The sequence below is a fragment of the Bubalus kerabau genome, chromosome X (assembly GCF_029407905.1).
Source record: "Bubalus kerabau isolate K-KA32 ecotype Philippines breed swamp buffalo chromosome X, PCC_UOA_SB_1v2, whole genome shotgun sequence".
Classification (NCBI taxonomy): Eukaryota; Metazoa; Chordata; class Mammalia; order Artiodactyla; family Bovidae; genus Bubalus; species Bubalus kerabau.
Window position 1 is genome coordinate 155,556,847 of NC_073647.1, and position 18,973 is coordinate 155,575,819.

Below are 18,973 nucleotides of genomic sequence, written 5' to 3' on the forward strand. Positions count from 1 at the left end.
TCTTTTCCAATGAGTCAACTCTTTGCATGAGGTGGCCAAAGTACTGGAGTTTCAGCTTTAGCGTCATTCCTTCCAAAGAAATCCCAGGGCTGATCTCCTTCAGAATGGACTGGTTGGATCTCCTTGCAGTCCAAGGGACTCTCAAGAGTCTTCTCCAACACCACAGTTCAAAAGCATCAATTCTTCGGTGCTCAGCTTTCTTCACAATCCAACTCTCACATCCATACATGACCACTGGAAAAACCATAGCCTTGACTAGACGGAATTTTGTTGGCAAAGTAATGTCTCTGCTTTTAAATATGCTGTCTAGGTTGGTCATAACTTTCCTTCCAAGGAGTAAGCATCTTTTAATTTCATGGCTGCAATCACCATCTGCAGTGATTTTGGAGCCCCAATAAATAAAGTCTGACACTGTTTCCACTGTTTCCCCATCTATTTCCCAAGAAGTGATGGGACTGGATGCCATGATCTTCATTCTCTGAATGTTGAACTTAAAGCCAACTTTTTCACTCTACTCCTTCACTTTCATCAAGAGGCTTTTTAGTTCCTCTTCACTTTCTGCCATAAGGGTGGTGTCATCTGCATATCTGAGGTTATTGATATTTCTCCCAGCAATCTTGATTCCAGCTTGTGCTTCTTCCAGCCCAGCATTTCTCATGATGTGCTCTGCAGAGAAGTTAAATAAGCAGGGTGACAATATACAGCCTTGACAAACTCCTTTTCCTATTTGGAACCAGTCTGTTGTTCCATGTCCAGTTCTAACTGTTGCTTCCTGACCTGCATGTAGGTTTCTCAAGAGGCAGGTCAGGTGGTCTGGTATTCCCATCTCTTTCAGAATTTTCCACAGTTCATTGTGATCCACACAGTCAAAGGCTTTGGCATAGTCAATAAAGCAGAAATAGATGTTTTTCTGGAACTCTCTTGCTTTTTCCATGATCCAGCAGATGTTGGCAATTTGATCTCTGGTTCCTCTGCCTTTTCTAAAACCAGCTTGAACATCTGGAAGTGCATAGTTCATGTATTGCTGAAGCCTGGCTTGGAGAATTTTGAACATTCCTTTACTAGCGTGTGAGATGAGTGCAATTGCGTGGTAGTTTGAGCATTCTTTGGCATTGCCTTTCTTTGGGATTGGAATGAAAACTGACCTTTTCCAGTCCTGTGGCCACTGCTGAGTTTTGCAAACTTGCTGGCATATTGAGTGCAGCACTTTCACAGCATCATCTTCCAGAATTTGACATAGCTCAACTGGAATTCCATCACCTCCACTAGCTTTGTTTGTAGTGATGCTTCCTAAGGTCCACTTGACTTCACATTCCAGGATGTCTGGCTCTAGGTGAGTGATCACATCATCGTGATTATCTGGGTCGTGAAGATCTTTTTTGTACAGTTCTTCTGTGTATTCTTGCCATCTAGTCTTAATATCTTCTGCTTCTGTTAGGTCCATACCATTTCTGTCCTTTATCGAGCCCATCTTTGCATGAAATGTTCCCTTGGTATCTCTAATTTTCTTGAAGAGATCTCTAGTCTTTCCCATTCTGTTGTTTTCTTCTATTCCTTTGCATTGATCGCTGAGGAAGGCTTTCTTATCTCTCCTTGCTATTCTTTGGAACTCTGCATTCAGATGCTTATATCTTTCCTTTTCTCCTTTGCTTTTTGCTTCTCTTCTTTTCACAGCTATTTGTAAGGCCTCCCCAGACAGCCATTTTGCTTTCTTGCATTTCTTTTTCTTGGGGATGGTCTTGATCCCTGTCTCCTGTACAATGTCACGAACCTCCGTCCATGGTTCATCAGGCACTCTATCTATCAGATCTAGTCCCTTAAATCTATTTCTCACTTCCACTGTATAATCATAAGGGATTTGATTTAGGTCATACCTGAATGGTCTAGTGGTTTTCCCTACTTTCTTCAATTTAAGTCTGAATTTGGCAATAAGGAGTCCATGATCTGAGCCACAGTCAGCTCCCAGTCTTGTTTTTGCTGACTGTATAGAGCTTCTCCATCTTTGGCTGCAAAGAATATAATCAATCTGATTTCGGTGTTGACCATCTGGTGATGTCCATGTGTAGAGTCTTCTCTTATGTTTTTGGAAGAGGGTGTTTGCTATGACCAGTGCATTCTCTTGGCATTACTCAGCCACAAAAAAGAAGGAAATAATGCCATTTGCAACAACATGGATGGACATAGAGATATCATACTAAGTGAAGTAAATCAGACAAAGACAAATGTCATATGGTATCACTTATATGTGGATGTAAAAATTATACAAATGAACTTATTTACAAAACAGAAATAGACTCATAGACATAGAAAACAAACTTAGGGTTATCAAAGGGGAAAAGGTGGGGAGAGAAAAATTAGGAGTTTGGGATTAACAGATACACACTACTAAGTATAAAATAAACAACAAGGGCTGACTGTATAGCATAGAGAACTATATTCAATATCTTGTAACAACGTACAACAGAAAAGAATCTGACAAAGAATATATATAATTTTGATGGCTCAGTGGTAAAGAATCTCCCTGCCAATGCAGGAGACATGGGTTCTATCCTGGTTCGAGAAGATCCTCTGGAGAAAAGAATGGCAACCCACTCCACTATTCTTGCCTGGAAAAACCCATGTACAGAGGACCCTGGTGGGCTAGAGTCCATGGGGTCAGAAAGAGTCAGGCACAACTTGGCAACTGAACAACATGAACAATATATATTATGTGTATAACTGAATCACTTTGCTGTACACCTGAAACATTGCAACTCAAGTACACTTCAATAAGAATATATTAAAAATAAAATTTAAAAGTAATGGTTAAATTCATGAGGATCTCGCCTCACTCAATGAGTGCTTTGGTCTTATTAACAAGGAGCATCAATATTCTTCATCTTGTACAAGTATTATAACCATCAAATGCAGTTTTCTTTTCCATGTGGAGGGAGGTTATGGACAGAGTGGGTTTAGGGTTGAAGCCATGTGATCAACACATTAGGCTTTTGGGGTTTGTCCAATCAATGGAGAGCCCTGTACAAGCCACATGATCATCACCTGAGGCTTTCAGGGCTTGTTCACTCAATGAAGAGTCCTGTACAAGCCAAGTGAGAAGCCAGGTTGCATGAGACAGAGGGGCATGCATATTCATCACCAAGAAAGGACCAGAAACAAAAATTATAGTCACAGGCATGAAACAATAAGGCAGTGGATTTTGGTTAAGTGGAAAACAGACCCAGATTTGGTTTTGGAGAGGTGACAGTTTGCTGGATGGGATTAACAGTACCAATTATGACATGAGTGTGATTGAAATACTGCCACATAAAGGACCAAGGATAGGCTAGTTCAGAGATGGCCACACACCACCCGGCCTTTGAATGGGGGAAATGATGCTCAGAGAACTACACACACACACACACATGTATGCACACACACACACACACACACACACCCCTTTATACCTGCCAACTCCTCTGTTCTTTCCAGGGGTCTGATTCACCTTTTCTTCTCCTAAAAATCCATTCAAAAATGAGCCAGCCTGATTTCCCAGTGACAAAGGAAAAATTGACAAAGTCGTCCTGGAGTAAGGAGCATTGAAAATTAGAATATTATCCAAAACAATCCTAAAAAATAACTGCTGAGACACTCCAAGGCAGGAGTGTTCATGTTAAAGGGGACAACGAGCAGTGGCCCCTTAACATCTCCAATCACTGAAAACCACGGTCCCCAGTGCCTGGCCCTGTGGTCAGGACAAGAGTCTATCTCTGCAGTTGGCCCTTGGAAGAGCTGCTGAAGGCTTTCTCAGCCATTAAATGCATTGGCTTCTGGGAGGGATTAGTGATCTCTCCCACAGATACATCCTATCCAACCTAGCTAGCACACAGCTTATAAACAAACAAGAACACAGACATCAATTTATTTGGCAAAACTAATACAATTATGTAAAGTTTAAAAATAAAATAAAATTAAAAAAAAATTCACAAACGGCTTATGCCACAGAATGCACTGCCCTCCTGCAGCCTCAGTGTGTGGGGCCTGTCAGGGGTGTCCGAGTCAGGAGCGGCAACTCTCTCCAACACAATTGACCAGGTTTCTGTTGCTATAAGTTCAAGGGTAAAACGACTTGCAAGATCCTTCATTTTTGAACAGGACATCAATGTATAATACAGGAGGGACTCCAATCATTTCATTTTTCTCTAGTTGGGAGGATTTCTCAAATCACAGAGTTTTATGAACAGAACAATTTTATAGGAGGGAAAGAGAGCAAGAGTAAAATCTCTCTGGCTAGGATGGCTCACAGTTTTCATTGCTGCCCTTTGCATTTGTGGTCTCTCTGCCAGGTCAACATCCAAGAGCTCTCGTGAGATTACTCTCCATCAGTCCCTGCCCACCTTGGCCCCTCCAGGTGACTCTCTGGTACTCTTCACCCTGGGATTATCCCTGCCTAATTTCTGGACCAGACCACCAGTGTGTGGGTCTGAGGTTGAAAACGGCTTCTCCCACTGTCCCTGAGGCATCGCTCAGCCCCATTTAGCAGCTCGTCCTCTCCATGACCCTTCCCCACACTGGCCCCAGCCCTAGGATCAGGCTTCTGGGTCTGTGACTCTGCAGAGTTCTCATGCCTTCCATTGGAAATGTAGCCCCACCACCAAACCCCACTCACCAGCATCCCCATCAGTCTCTGTATGTATAACACAGAGTTGATTTCTCATTTACAGACATCTTGCCTTAAAGAGACTGTACCCAAACTTGACAAGAGTATCTTCATAAATTGCAGACTACCATCATCCTGGATTATCTCTTTCACTCCTATTAGATGGGTCCTCATTATGAGATTTATAGTGGTTGTTTTTGATTTTTTGAAGAATAAACATTTTATCTGCAAATAGAGGTGACCTTTTAAAAATGTTGCTTTAGAAAATATTCACATTTGATATAGAAATACTGTAGACTATACATAATTCTTTAAAAATGATTTTCATTATAACATTCATTAAAAATTAAATATAAGTGTAAAAGGCTATTCTATCTTCAGTATAAACATTCAATCATACCCACTCTCAAATATCTGTATATTCTCTCCAAATATTTCTCTTTATAGCACTTACTCAAGTGAGATAATATTACATATAATTGTAGTCCTGCTTTTGTCTCTTAATATCTTCAACTAAGATTTCCCATAGCATTCTAATAATGTTACATAATCAAAATAAACATTTTCAGTGGCTCAATAAACAATTTTATTAAGTGTATTCATCACCATATACTTAAGATTTTGCTCTACTGTTGGAAATGTAGGCTATTTCCAAATCCTGCTATTATAAAGAATCTACAATTAGTATCTTTGTGTATACCAATGTTTCCTATCAATAATTATTTCTCAGAATAAATACACAACTGGAATATTTCTGGAGCAGACACAGAAACATTTACATGTCGCCAAACTGATTTTAAAAAGGATGCTCCACTTACAACTCCAAATATGAGCTCTTAGAGTACTTGCCTTATGAGTATTTACTAGTATAGACCAAAATATTTGTCTTATTTTGTTTTAAATTATACTTCACTGATTACTAGGGAGATGGGGCATTTTTATTTGTGTGCTTTCCACTTGTATACCTAAGAGAATTGTGAGTCTACTGTATTTACTCACATTAATTAAACAGTAAAATTTACATCTTATTTATCTGGATGTGTCTTTTATTTAGTACAACATAAATGTATATCATTATAGCAAAAAACAAATCCCAGAAGTGATAGTTCATATAGTAGCTCTATTTTTAATTTTTTTGAGGAAACTCCATACTGTTTTCCATAATGACTGCACCAATTTACATTCCACCAACAGTGTAGGAAATGGCAACCCACCCCAGTATACTTGCCTGGGAAATCCCATGGACAGAGGAGCCTGGTGTGCCACAGTCCATGGGGTTGCAAAGAGTTGGACGTGGCTGAGTGGCTGAGCATGGATGCAACAATGTGTGTGTGTGGGGGGGGGCGGTTCCCTTTTATCCACATCCTTGCCTATATAATAGCTGTCTTAACAGATGTAAGGTGATATCTCATTGTGGTTTTGATTTGCATTTCTCTGATGATTAGTGATGTTGACCATCTTTTCAGATATGTGTTGGCTATCTCTATGTCTTCCTTGGGAAAATGTCTACTGACATTCTTTGCCCATTTTGAAATCAGGTTATTTTTTACTTTTTTGCCATTGAGTTGTATGAGTTCCTTACATATTTTGGATTTTAACGTCTCATATTATGTATCTCAGATATAACATTTGCAAATATTAACTCCCATTCCATGGGTTGCCTTTTCTTTGTGTAGCTTGTTTCCTTTGCTTTCTAGAAGCTTTTTAGTTTGATGTACTCCTGCTTGTTTATTTTTGCTTTTGTTGCTTTTGCTTTTGATGTCATATAAAAAAATCATTGCCAAGACCACTGTCAAGGAGCTTTTCCCCTGTGTTTCAGTTAATATCATACACAACATTGAAAAGCTAAAAGCTTTTCCTCTAAGATGGGGAATAACACAAGGCTGTCCACTCTCACTACATCTGTTCAACATAGTACTGGAAGTTCTAGTTAGAGCAAATATACAAGAAAAAGAAATAAAAGGCATCCAAATCCAAAAGGAAAAAATTAAAATTGTCTCTGTTTTCAGGCAACATGACCTTATAAATAGGAAACCCTAAAGACTATATATAAAGACTATATGGATATGAGACTATATGGATGTGAGAGTTGGCCTGTGAAGAAAGCTGAGTGCCGAAGAATTGATGCTTTTGAACTGTGGTGTTGGAGAAGACTTGAGAGTCCCTTGGACTGCAAGGAGATCCAACCAGTCCATTCTGAAGGAGATCAGCCCTGGCATTTCTTTGGAAGGAATGATGCTAAAGCTGAAACTCCAGTACTTTGGCCACCTGATGTCAAGAGTTGACTCATTGGAAAAGACCCTGATGCTGGGAGGGATTGGGGGCAGGAGGAGAAGGGGATGACAGAGGATGAGATGGCTGGATGGCATCACTGACTCGATGGACGTGAGTCTGAGTGAACTTCAGGAGTTGGTGATGGACAGGGAGGCCTGGCGTGCTGCTGTTTTGACACTGTTGTAAGTGGGATTATTCTCTTAATTTCTTTTTCAGATAATTTGCTGTTACTGTATGGAAACACAACTTATTTTTGTACATTAATTTTGTATTTTTCAACGTTATTGAATTTGTTTATTAATAAACAGTTTTTTTGGTATACTCTTTCAGTTCAGTTCAGTCGCTCAGTCGTGTCCAACTCTTTGCCAACCCATTGGGGAAGGCAATGGCACTCCACTCCAGTACTCTTGCTTGGAAAATCCCATGGATGGAGGAGCCTGTTAGGCTGCAGTCCATGGGGTCGCTAAGAGTCGGACATGACTGAGCAACTTCACTTTCACTTTTCACTTTTCACTTTCATGCATTGGAGAAGGAAATGGCAACCCACTCCAGTGTTCTTGCCTGGAGAATTCCAGGGACGGGGGAGCCTGGTGGGCTGCCGTCTATGGGGTCGCACAGAGTTGGACACGACTGAAGTGACTTAGCATAGCATATTCATATATATATATATATATTTTTTTTCTTTTTCTTTTTGTGCTGTGCCATGCAGCCTGTGGAATCTTAGTTCCCTGGCCAGGGATCAAACCCAAACCCTCATGAGTGAAAGTGTGGAGTCTTAATCACTGGACCACCAGGGAATTCCTAAGAACAAGTTTAACCAAGCAGGTAAATTATCTGTATATGGGAAACTATAAGACAATGATGAAGAGAAACTAAAGAAGACAGGAATAAATGGAAAGATATCTCATGTTATTAGATTGGAAGACTTGATATTGTTAAATATTTTCCATACTACCAAAAGTGATCTACAGATTCAATGCAATATCTATCAAATTTCCAATGGCATTTTCCACAGAAATAGAATAAACAATCCTGAAACTTGTATGGAACCACAAAAGATCCCCAATAGCCAAAGCAATCTTGAGAAAGAACAAAGCTGAGGGTTTGTATCATGAATGACTGCTAAATTTTGTCAAATGCATTTTCTGCACCAATTATTGATTATTTGGGTTTTCTTCTTTATTCTGTTGATATGATAGATTTCATAGATTTATTTTTTTTTAATTTTATTTTATTTTTAAACTTAACATAACTGTATTAGATTTGCCAAATATCAAAATGAATCTGCCACAGGTATACATGTGTTCCCCATCCTGAACCCTCCTCCCTCCTCCCTCCCCATTCCATCCCTCTGGGTCATCCCAGTGCACCAGCCCCAAGCATCCAGTATCGTGCATCGAACCTGGACTGGCAACTCGTTTCATACATGATATTTTACATGTTTCAATGCCATTCTCCCAAATCTTCCCACCCTCTCCCTCTCCCACAGAGTCCATAAGACTGTTCTATACATCAGTGTCTCTTTTGCTGTCTCGTACACAGGGTTATTGTTACCATCTTTCTAAATTCCATATATATGCGTTAGTATACTGTATTGGTGTTTTTCTTTCTGGCTTACTTCACTCTGTATAATAGGCTCCAGTTTCATCCACCTCATTAGAACTGATTCAAATGTATTCTTTTTAATGGCTGAATAATACTCCATTGTGTATATGTACCACAGCTTTCTTATCCATTCATCTGCTGATGGACATCTAGGTTGCTTCCATGTCCTGGCTATTATAAACAGTGCTGCGATGAACATTGGGGTACTCGTGTCTCTTTCCCTTCTGGTTTTCTCAGTGTGTATGCCCATTTGGGGGCAATGAGAATACTCTAATGATGGATACATGTCATTATACATTTGTCAAAAATCATAGAACGCACAACACAAAGAGTAAAATCTGAGGTAAAGCACAGGCATTGGGTGATTAGATACATCGGTGTAGGTTCTTCAATGGTAACAAATGTACCACTCTTGTTGAGTGATGCTGATTACGGGAGAGGCTATGCATGTGTGAGGCAAGGAGGTGTATGGGAAATCTTTGTACATTCCTCTCAATTTTGTTGTGAATGTAAAACTGCTCTAGAAAAATAAGTCTTTTAAAAAATAAATCTATGAACAAATAATTTCATAGATTTATTTTTTAAAAGACTTATTTTTTTAAAAAATAAATCTATGAACAAATAATTTCATAGATTTATTTTTTAAAAGACTTATTTTTTTAAAAAATAAATCTATGAACAAATAATTTCATAGATTTATTTTTTAAAAGACTTATTTTTCTAGAGCAGTTTTACATTCACAACAAAATTGAGAGGAATGTACAAAGATTTCCCATACACCTCCTTGCCTCACACATGCATAGCCTCTCCCGTAATCAGCATCACTCAACAAGAGTGGTACATTTGTTACCATTGAAGAACCTACACCGATGTATCTAATCACCCAATGCCTGTGCTTTACCTCAGATTTTACTCTTTGTGTTGTGCGTTCTATGATTTTTGACAAATGTATAATGACATGTATCCATCATTAGAGTATTCTCATTGCCCCCAAATCCTCTGTACTCCACATATTTATCCCTTCTCTGATCCCCAACTCTTGGCAACTACTGGTTTGTTTTTTTTTTTTTTTTTTTTTTTTTACTGTCTTCAAAGTTTTTGCTTTTTCCAAAATGGCACATAATTGGAGTTATACAATATTCAGCCTTTTCAGATTGGATTCTTTCACTTAGTAATAGGCATTTAAGTTTCCTCCATATCTTTTCACAGCCGGCATAGCTCACTTCTTTTTAGTGCTGAATAATCCATTGTTTGGATGTACCACAATTTATCTGTTCAGCTACTGAAGTGCATTTTGGTTGCTTCAGGGTTTTGGCAGTTATGAATAAAGCTGCTATAAATACCCATGTGCAGGTTTTTGTGTAGACATGAGTTTTCAGCTCTTTTCAGTACAGTTCAGTTCAGTCGCTCAGTCGTGTCCAACTCTTTGCGACCCCATGAAACACAGCACACCAGGCTTCCCTGTCCATCACCAACTCCCAGAGTCCACCCGAACCTATATCCATTGAGTCGGTGATGCCATCCAACCATCTCATCCTCTGTTGTCCCCTTCTCCTCCTGCCCTCAATCCCTCCCAGCATCAGGGTCTTTTCCAACGAATCAGCTCTTCACATCAGGTGGCCAAAGTATTGGAGTTTCAGCTTCAACATCACTCCTTCCAAAGAACACCCAGGACTGATTTCCTTTAGGATGGACTGGTTGGATCTCCTTGCAGTCCAAGGGACTCTCAAGAGTCTTCTCCAAAACCACAGTGCAAAAGCATCAATTCTTCTGTGCTCAGCTTTCTTCACAGTCCAACTCTCACATCCATACATGACTACTGGAAAAACCATAGCCTTGACTAGACGGAACTTTGTTGGCAAAGTAATGTCTCTGGTTTTTAATATGCTGTCTAGGTTGGTCATAACTTTCCTTCCAAGGAGTAAGCATCTTTTAATTTCATGGCTGCAATCACCATCTGCAGTGATTTTGGAGCCCAAAAAATAAAGTCTGACACAGTTTCCACTGTTTTCATTCCAATCCCAAAGAAAGGCAATACCAAAGAATGCTCAAACTACCACACAATTGCACTCATCTCACATGCTAGTAAAGTAATGCTCAAAATTCTCCAAGCCAGGCTTCAGCTCTTTTGGGTAAATATAAGGGAGTGGCACTGCTGGGTCTTATGGTAAGAGTATGTTTAATTTGGTAAGAAACCACCAAATTGTCTTTCAAAGTAGCTGTACCATGTTGCATTCAACATTGAACCAGCAACAGGGTATGACAGTTTCTGTTGCTCCAAACCTCACTAGCATTTGGTGTTGTTAGTGTTCCAGATTTTGGGCTTTCCACGTTCAGGGTCAGGAGGGGAGGCTGTGAGGAGATACCCCTCGTCCAAGGTAAGGAGCAGCGGCTGCACTTTGCTGGAGCAGCCACGAAGAGATAACCCACATCCAAGGTAAGAGAAACCCAAGTAAGACGGTAGGTGTTGCGAGAGGCATTGGAGGGCAGACACACAAGTCATAATCACAGAAAACTAGTCAATCTAATCACAGGGACCACAGCCTTGTTTAACTCAATGAAACTAAGCCATGCCGTGTGGGGCCATCCAAGACAGGCGGGTCATGGTGGAGAGGTCTGACAGAAGGCAGTCCACTGGAGAAGGGAATGGCAAACCACTTCAGTATTCTTGCCTTGAGAACCCCATGAACAGTATGAAAAGGCAAAATGATAGGATACTGAAAGAGGAACTCCCCAGGTTGGTAGATGCCCAATATGCTACTGGAGATCAGTGGAGAAATAACTCCAGAAAGAATGAAGGGATGGAGCCACAGCAAAAACAATACCCAGTTGTGGATGTGACTGGTGATAGAAGCAAGGTCTGATGCTGTAAAGAGCAATATTGCATAGGAACCTGGAATGTTAGGTCCATGAATCAAGGCAAATTGGAAGTAGTCAAACAGGAGATGGCAAGAATGAATGTCAACATTCTAGGAATCAGCGAACTAAAATGGACTGGAATGGGTGAATTTAACTCAGATGACCATTATATCTACTACTGCAGGCAGGAATCCCTTAGAAGAAATGGAGTAGCCATCATGGTCAACAAAAGATTCCGAAATGCAGTACTTGGATGCAATCTCAAAAACGACACAATGATCTCTGTTCGTTTCCAAGGCAAACCATTCAATATCACAGTAATCCAAGTCTATGCCCCAAAAAGTAATGCTGAAGAAGCTGAAGTTGAACGCATCTATGAAGACCTACAAGACCTTTTAGAACTAACACCCCCCAAAAATGTCCTTTTCATTATAGGGGACTGGAATGCAAAAGTAGGTAGTCAACAAACACCTGGGGTAACAGGCAAATTTGGCCTTGGAATATGGAATGAAGCAGGGCAAAGGCTAATAGAGTTTTGCCAAGAGAATGCACTGGTCATAGCAAACACCCTCTTCCAAAAACATAAGAGAAGACTCTACACATGGACATCACCAGATGGTCAACACCGAAATCAGATTGATTATATTCTTTGCAGCCAAAGATGGAGAAGCTCTATATAGTCAGCAAAAACAAGACTGGGAGCTGACTGTGGCTCAGATCATGGACTCCTTATTGCCAAATTCAGACTTAAATTGAAGAAAGTAGGGAAAACCACTAGACCATTCAGGTATGACCTAAATCAAATCCCTTATGATTATACAGTGGAAGTGAGAAATAGATTTAAGGGACTAGATCTGATAGATAGAGTGCCTGATGAACTATGGACGGAGGTTCGTGACATTGTACAGGAGACAGGGATCAAGACCATCCCCATGGAAAAGAAATACAAAAAAGCAAAATGGCTGTCTGGGGAGGCCTTACAAATAGCTGTGAAAAGAAGAGAAGCAAAAAGCAAAGGAGAAAAGGAAAGATATAAGCATCTGAATGCAGAGTTCCAAAGAATAGCAAGGAGAGATAAGAAAGCCTTCCTCAGCGATCAATGCAAAGAAATAGAAGAAAACAACAGAATGGGAAAGACTAGAGATCTCTTCAAGAAAATTAGAGATACCAAGGGAACATTTCATGCAAAGATGGGCTCGATAAAGGACAGAAATGGTATGGACCTAACAGAAGCAGAAGATATTAAGAAGAGGTGGCAAGAGTACACAGAAGAACTGTACAAAAAAGATCTTCATGAAGCAGATAATCACGATGATGTGATCACTCACCTAGAGCCAGACTTCCTGGAATGTGAAGTCAAGTGGACCTTAGAAAGCATCACTACAAACAAAGCTAGTGGAGGTGATGGAATTCCAGTTGAGGTATGTCAAATTCTGGAAGATGATGCTGTGAAAGTGCTGCACTTACTATGCCAGCAAATTTGGAAAACTCAGCAGTGGCCACAGGACTGGAAAAGGTCAGTTTTCATTCCAATCCCAAAAAAAGGCAACGCCAAAGAATGCTCAAACTACCGCACAATTGCACTCATCTCACACGTTAGTAAAGGAATGCTCAAAATTCTCCAAGCCAGGCTTCAGCAAAACATGAACCATGCACTTCCAGATGTTCAAGCTGGTTTTAGAAAAGGCAGAGGAACCAGAGATCAAATTGCCAACATCCGCTGGATCATGGAAAAAGCAAGAGAGTTCCAGAAAAACATCTATTTCTGCTTTATTGACTATTCCAAAGCCTTTGACTGTGTGGATCACAATAAACTGTGGAAAATTCTGAAAGAGATGGGAATACCAGACCACCTGACCTACCTCTTGAGAAACCTATATGCAGGTCAGGAAGCAACAGTTAGAACTGGACATGGAACAACAGACTGGTTCCAAATAGGAAAAGGAGTACATCAAGGCTGTATATTGTCACCCTGCTTATTTAATTTCTCTGCAGAGCACATCATGAGAAATGCTGGGCTGGAAGAAGCACAAGCTGGAATCAAGATTGCTGGGAGAAATATCAATAACCTCAGATATGCAGATGACACCAAAGTAAAGAGGAACTAAACAGCCTCTTGATGAAAGTGAAAGAGGAGAGTGAAAATGTTGGCTTAAAGTTCAACATTCAGAAAACAAAGATCATGGCATCTGGTCCCATCACTTCATGGGAAATAGGTGGGGAAACAGTGGAAACGGTGTCAGACTTTATTTTGGGGGGCTCCAAAATCACTGCAGATGGTGATTGCAGCCATGAAATTAAAAGACGCTTACTCCTTGGAAGGAAAGTTATGACCAACCTAGATAGCATATTTAAAAGCAGAGACATTACTTTGCCAACAAAGTTCCGTCTAGTCAAGGCTATGGTTTTTCCAGTGGTCATGTATGGATGTGAGAGTTGGACTGTGAAGAAAGCTGAGCACCAAAGAATTGATGCCTTTGAACTGTGGTGTTGGAGAAGACTCTTGAGAGTCCCTTGGACTGCAAGGAGATCCAACGAGTCATCCTAAAGGAGATCAGTCCTGGGTGTTCTTTGGAAGGACTAATGCTAAAGCTGAAACTCCAATACTTTGGCCACCTCATGCGAAGAGTTGACTCATTGGAAAAGACTCTGATGCTGGGAGGGACTGGGGGCAGGAGGAGAAGGGGACGACAGAGGATGAGATGGCTGGATGGCATCACCAACTCTATGGACATGAGTTTGGGTGAACTCAGAGTTGGTGATAGACAGGGAGGCCTGGTGCGCTGCAATTCATGGGATTGCAAAAAGTTGGACAGACTGAGCAACTGAACTGACCTGAACTGAATAGGTGTATAGTGGTTCTCATTGTTGTTTTATGTTTCCCTTATGACATACTATGTGGAGCAGCTTTTAACATGCTTATTTGCCATCTATATATCTTCTTTGGTGAAGTGTGTGTTAAGGTCTTTGGTCAATTTTTTGATAGGGTTGCTTTCTTTAAATTTGAAGAAATTTAATTGGGTTGTTTTCTTAAAATTGGTAGAATTATAAGGGTTCTTTGTATATTTTGGATAACTGTCCTTTATCAGATGTGTCTTTCGTAGATCTTTTCTCCCAGGCTGTGGCTTATCTTCTAATTCTCTTGACACTGTCTTTTGCAAAGTAGAACTTCTAATGAAGCTTACCAAATATTTACTGATGGTTGATTATGTTGTTCAGATCTTCAATATCTTCTCTGATAATAATTCTTCAGTCACTGAGAGGCAGATTTTAAGTTCCTTTCTGTAATTGTGAAGGATATCAAAGATATCAAAACAGTCAATCTTAATGGAAATTGATACAGCCACTATGGACGACAGTATGGAGTTCCTTAAAAAAAAAAAAAACTAGGAATGAAACTGCCATATGACCCAGCAATCCACTATTAGGCATATACCTTGAGGAAACCAAAATTGAAAAAGACACATGTATCCCAATGTTCATTGCAGCACTATTTGCAACAGCTAGGACATGGAAGCAACCTAGATGTCCATCAACAAATGAATGGATAAAGAAGCTGTCATATACATACACAATGGAATATTTCTCAGCCATAAAAAGGAATTCATTTGAGTCAGTTTTCATGAGATGGATGAACCTAGAGCCTATTATATGGAGTGAAGTTAGTTAGAAAAACAAATATTGTATATTAACACATATATATGGAATCTAGAAGGATGGTACTGATGATAAAGGTCCATACAGTCAAAGCTACAGTTTTTCCAGTAGTCATGTATGGATGTGAGAGTTGGACCATAAAGAAGGCTGAGCACCAAATAACTGATACTTTCAAACTGTGGTGCTGGAGAAGACTCTTGAAACTCCCTTAGACAGCAAGGAGATCAAACCAGTCAATCCTAGAGGAAATCAATCCTGAATATTCATTGGAAAGGATGATGCTGAAGCTGAAGCTCTAATACTTCGGCCACCTGATGTGAAGAAAAGACCCTGATGCTGGGAAAGATTGAGGGCAGGAGGAGAAGGGGACGATGGAGGATGAGATGGTTGGATGGCACCAGATGTGACTGAGCGACTAAACAACAACATTATTGTGAACTGGTCTATTTCCACTTTCAGCTCTATTGGTTTTTGCTTCACTCATTCTAAGTCTCTGTTGTTTGGCGTATGCTTTGTGGTTTTAGTTGCTAATTCATGTCCAATTCTTTGTGACCCCATGGACTGTAGCCCACCAGGCTCCTCTGTCCACAGGATTTCCCAGGCAAGAATACTAGAGTGGGTTGCCATTTCCTTCTCCAGTGGATATTCCCAACCCAGGGACTGAACCCATGTCTCTTACATTGGCAGGTGGATTCTTTACCACTGAGCTACCAGGGAAGCCAGTATCATATCAACATTTTGCCACTTCAAGTAAACTGTGGAAATCTTCCATTTTGGTCCCTTTACTATCATTGCTTTCAAATATCATTGTCTTGAGTATCAGATTGTGTTATAAATTTTGTTTCAATTGTAAAATGTAGCATAAAATTCATGAGAAGACAGTCTATTGTTTTCATCCATATGTCTGCTCTTTCTGTTTTTCAAGGAAGTAATGAAGATGAGAGTAGAAATAAATGAAATAAAGACTAGAAAAAAATACAAAAATCAATAAAACTGAATTTTTTAAAGATAAAATTTAAAAAAAACTTTAGCTAGACTAAGAAAAAAGAGAAGACTAAAATAAATAAAATTATAAATGAAAGAGGAGAATTTACAACTGATATCATAGATATACTAATGATCATGCTGCTTCTGCTGCTACGTTGGTTTAGTTGTGTCCAACTCTGTGCGACCCCATGGACTGCAGCCTACCAGGCTCCTCCGTCCATGGGATTTTCTAGGCAAGAGTACTGGAGTGGGGTGCCATTGCCTTCTCTGACAAAGGATCATAAGGGACTACTAAGAAAAAATATGTGCCAATTAATTGGACAACCTAGAAAAAAATGGATAAATTTCTGGAAATATACAACCTAACAAGACTGGATCATGAACTGATCTGAACAGATCAATAATGATTAAGGTGTTTGAATCAGTAATAAAAAACTTCTCAATAAAGAAAATGCCAGAACCAGATAGCTTCACTAGTGAATTCTATCTACCATTTGAAGAAGAATAATGCCAATCCTTCTCAAACTCTTTCAAAAAGTTGAGGAGGAAGGAACACTCCCAAACTCATTTTATTATGCCAGCATTACTCTGATATCAAAGCCAGACAAGTACACTACAAGAAAAGAAAATCACAGGCCAATATTTTTGATGAACACAGACGCAAAAGTTCTCAACAAAATACTAGCAACTAAATTCAACGTCACATTAAAAGGATCATACACGATGATCAAGCAGATTTTATCCCTGGGATGCAAGGTAACTGAACACACACAGATCAATAAGTGTGATATATACCACATTAACAGAATGAAAGGAAAAACCATATCTTCTCAATTTATATAGAAAAAGCATCTGACAAAATTCCACATGTTTTCATGATAACAACAAGTTAGGTATAGAAAGAATGAATCTCAATATGACAAAGACTGCCATATTTGACAAGCCCATAGCTAACATCATACCCAAGGATGAAAAGGTGAACACAATTCCTGTAAGATCAGGAATAAGTAAAGAATGCCCACTCTCCCTACTTCTGTTCAACATAGTACTAGAAATCTTAGCCACGGAAATTAGGCAAGAAAAATATATAAAAGGCATCTACATTGGAAGAAAGAAGTATAATCACCCCTGTTTGCAGATCCCATGATCCTATATAAAGAAAATCCCAGACTCCACCAAATAACTGTTAGAATTAATAAGGAATATTCAGTAAAGTTTCAGGACACAAAATTAACTTTCTTTCTTCATGCTTCAAGATTCCTTCTTTTATAATCTCCTTTCTGCTTGAAGAATATTCTTTTGCCACTATGGAGGAGCCTGGTGGGCTGCAGTCCATGGGGTCACGAAGAGTCAGACACGACTGAGCGACTTCCCTTTTACTTTTCACTTTCATGCATTGGAGAAGGAAATGGCAACCCACTCCAGTGTTCTTGCCTGGAGAATCCCAGGGACGGGGGAGCCTGGTGGGCTGCCGTCTATGGGGTCACACAGAGTCGGACACGAGTGACGTGACTTAGCAGCAGCAGCAAGAGTAAAGTCTGGCAGCTACAAATTCTCTTAATATTTTTCATCTTTCAATGTCTTGATTCCCCTTCTCACCTAAAGGGTATTCTAGGTTGGCAGTTCTTTCCTTTCAGAACTTGAAATATACTGTACCACTTCCTTCTGTCCTCTGTGGTTTCAGATGAGAAATCCTGTCATTCAAAGTGGTGTCACCTGATAGATAATCATTTCTCTCTGTCTGCTTTAAAGATTTTATCTTTGCTTTTAGTTGTCAAAGGTTTAACTATGATGTGTAAATATGAATTTATTTGAGTTTATCTTGTTTGGGGTTTTCTCAGACTTTTGTATCTTTGCATTTTCTTTTGCCAAATGTGGAGTGTTTTACATTATTCTAATATTCTTTCAGCCCCACTATTTTTCTCCTCTCTCTTCTTCTGAGATTCCAGAATGACATGAATGTTGGATCTTATTCCTGGTCCCCAGGAATCTGTTCATTTTTCCAATCTATTTCCTGTCTTTTTCAGATTGGGTAATTTTTATTAATTTCTCCTGAAGTTCACTGAATTTATGTGCTGGCATATTTACTGTTGAGTCCATCAAGCAAGTTTTAAATTTTTGGTACACTTTTCAGTTAGAAAATTTCCATTTAATTCTTTTCCATAGCTTTTATTTCTTTCCCGAGATTTTCTATTTTTTCATCTGTTTCAAGAGAATTTGTTATTGCTTGTTGAAATTTTGTTGTTATTGTTATGGTTAGTTTAAACTCCTTGTCAGATAATTTCAACATCATGTTGTGATTTTCCTTGCTCTTGACATAATGGGTGATTTCTTTTCGTTTTCTTTTTTTGGGGGCGGGGGACGGGCATACCATACAGCACGCAGGATCTTAGTTCCCCAACCAGAGATCAAGCCCATGCAGTCTGCACTGGACCACCAGGGAATTCCTTGAAGAGTGATTTTCAATAGGATCCTGGTCATTTACTATTATGTTGTGAGACTCTAAGCCCTATTTAAATCTTTTATTTTAGCAGGTAGTCACCTGTTTAGGTGTAGCATGCAGGTCCTGACCTGCATGGAGTGTGGTTTGAATGAGCGCTTACTTTTCAGAGCCTTTGCAATAATTTTCGGTGTGCTTAGTTTATCTGATGCTACTGGGGCTCCCAATGGTCCCTGAGGTTGCTCCAGGCAGGGTCATCTGATGTCTCTATAAGGAGGAAGGGAGTTGAGAACCCATAGGGATGAAGAGTGATTCCTAGGCCAGGCAGCTGGTTGTGTGTGGCAGAATTTCTCTTGCTAGTGCCAACCTGTGTCACTAGGTGTCTCTTGGCAAGAGAGAGGTGTCTCAGGCCTGGCAAAAAGAGGTTCCTTTAGCTGCTTCTTTTTAGAGGGGCTCCTGACCCATCCCCCTTGCCATTGCTGGCAGGTTCACCTTGTGTTGCCAGCGGACCTTCT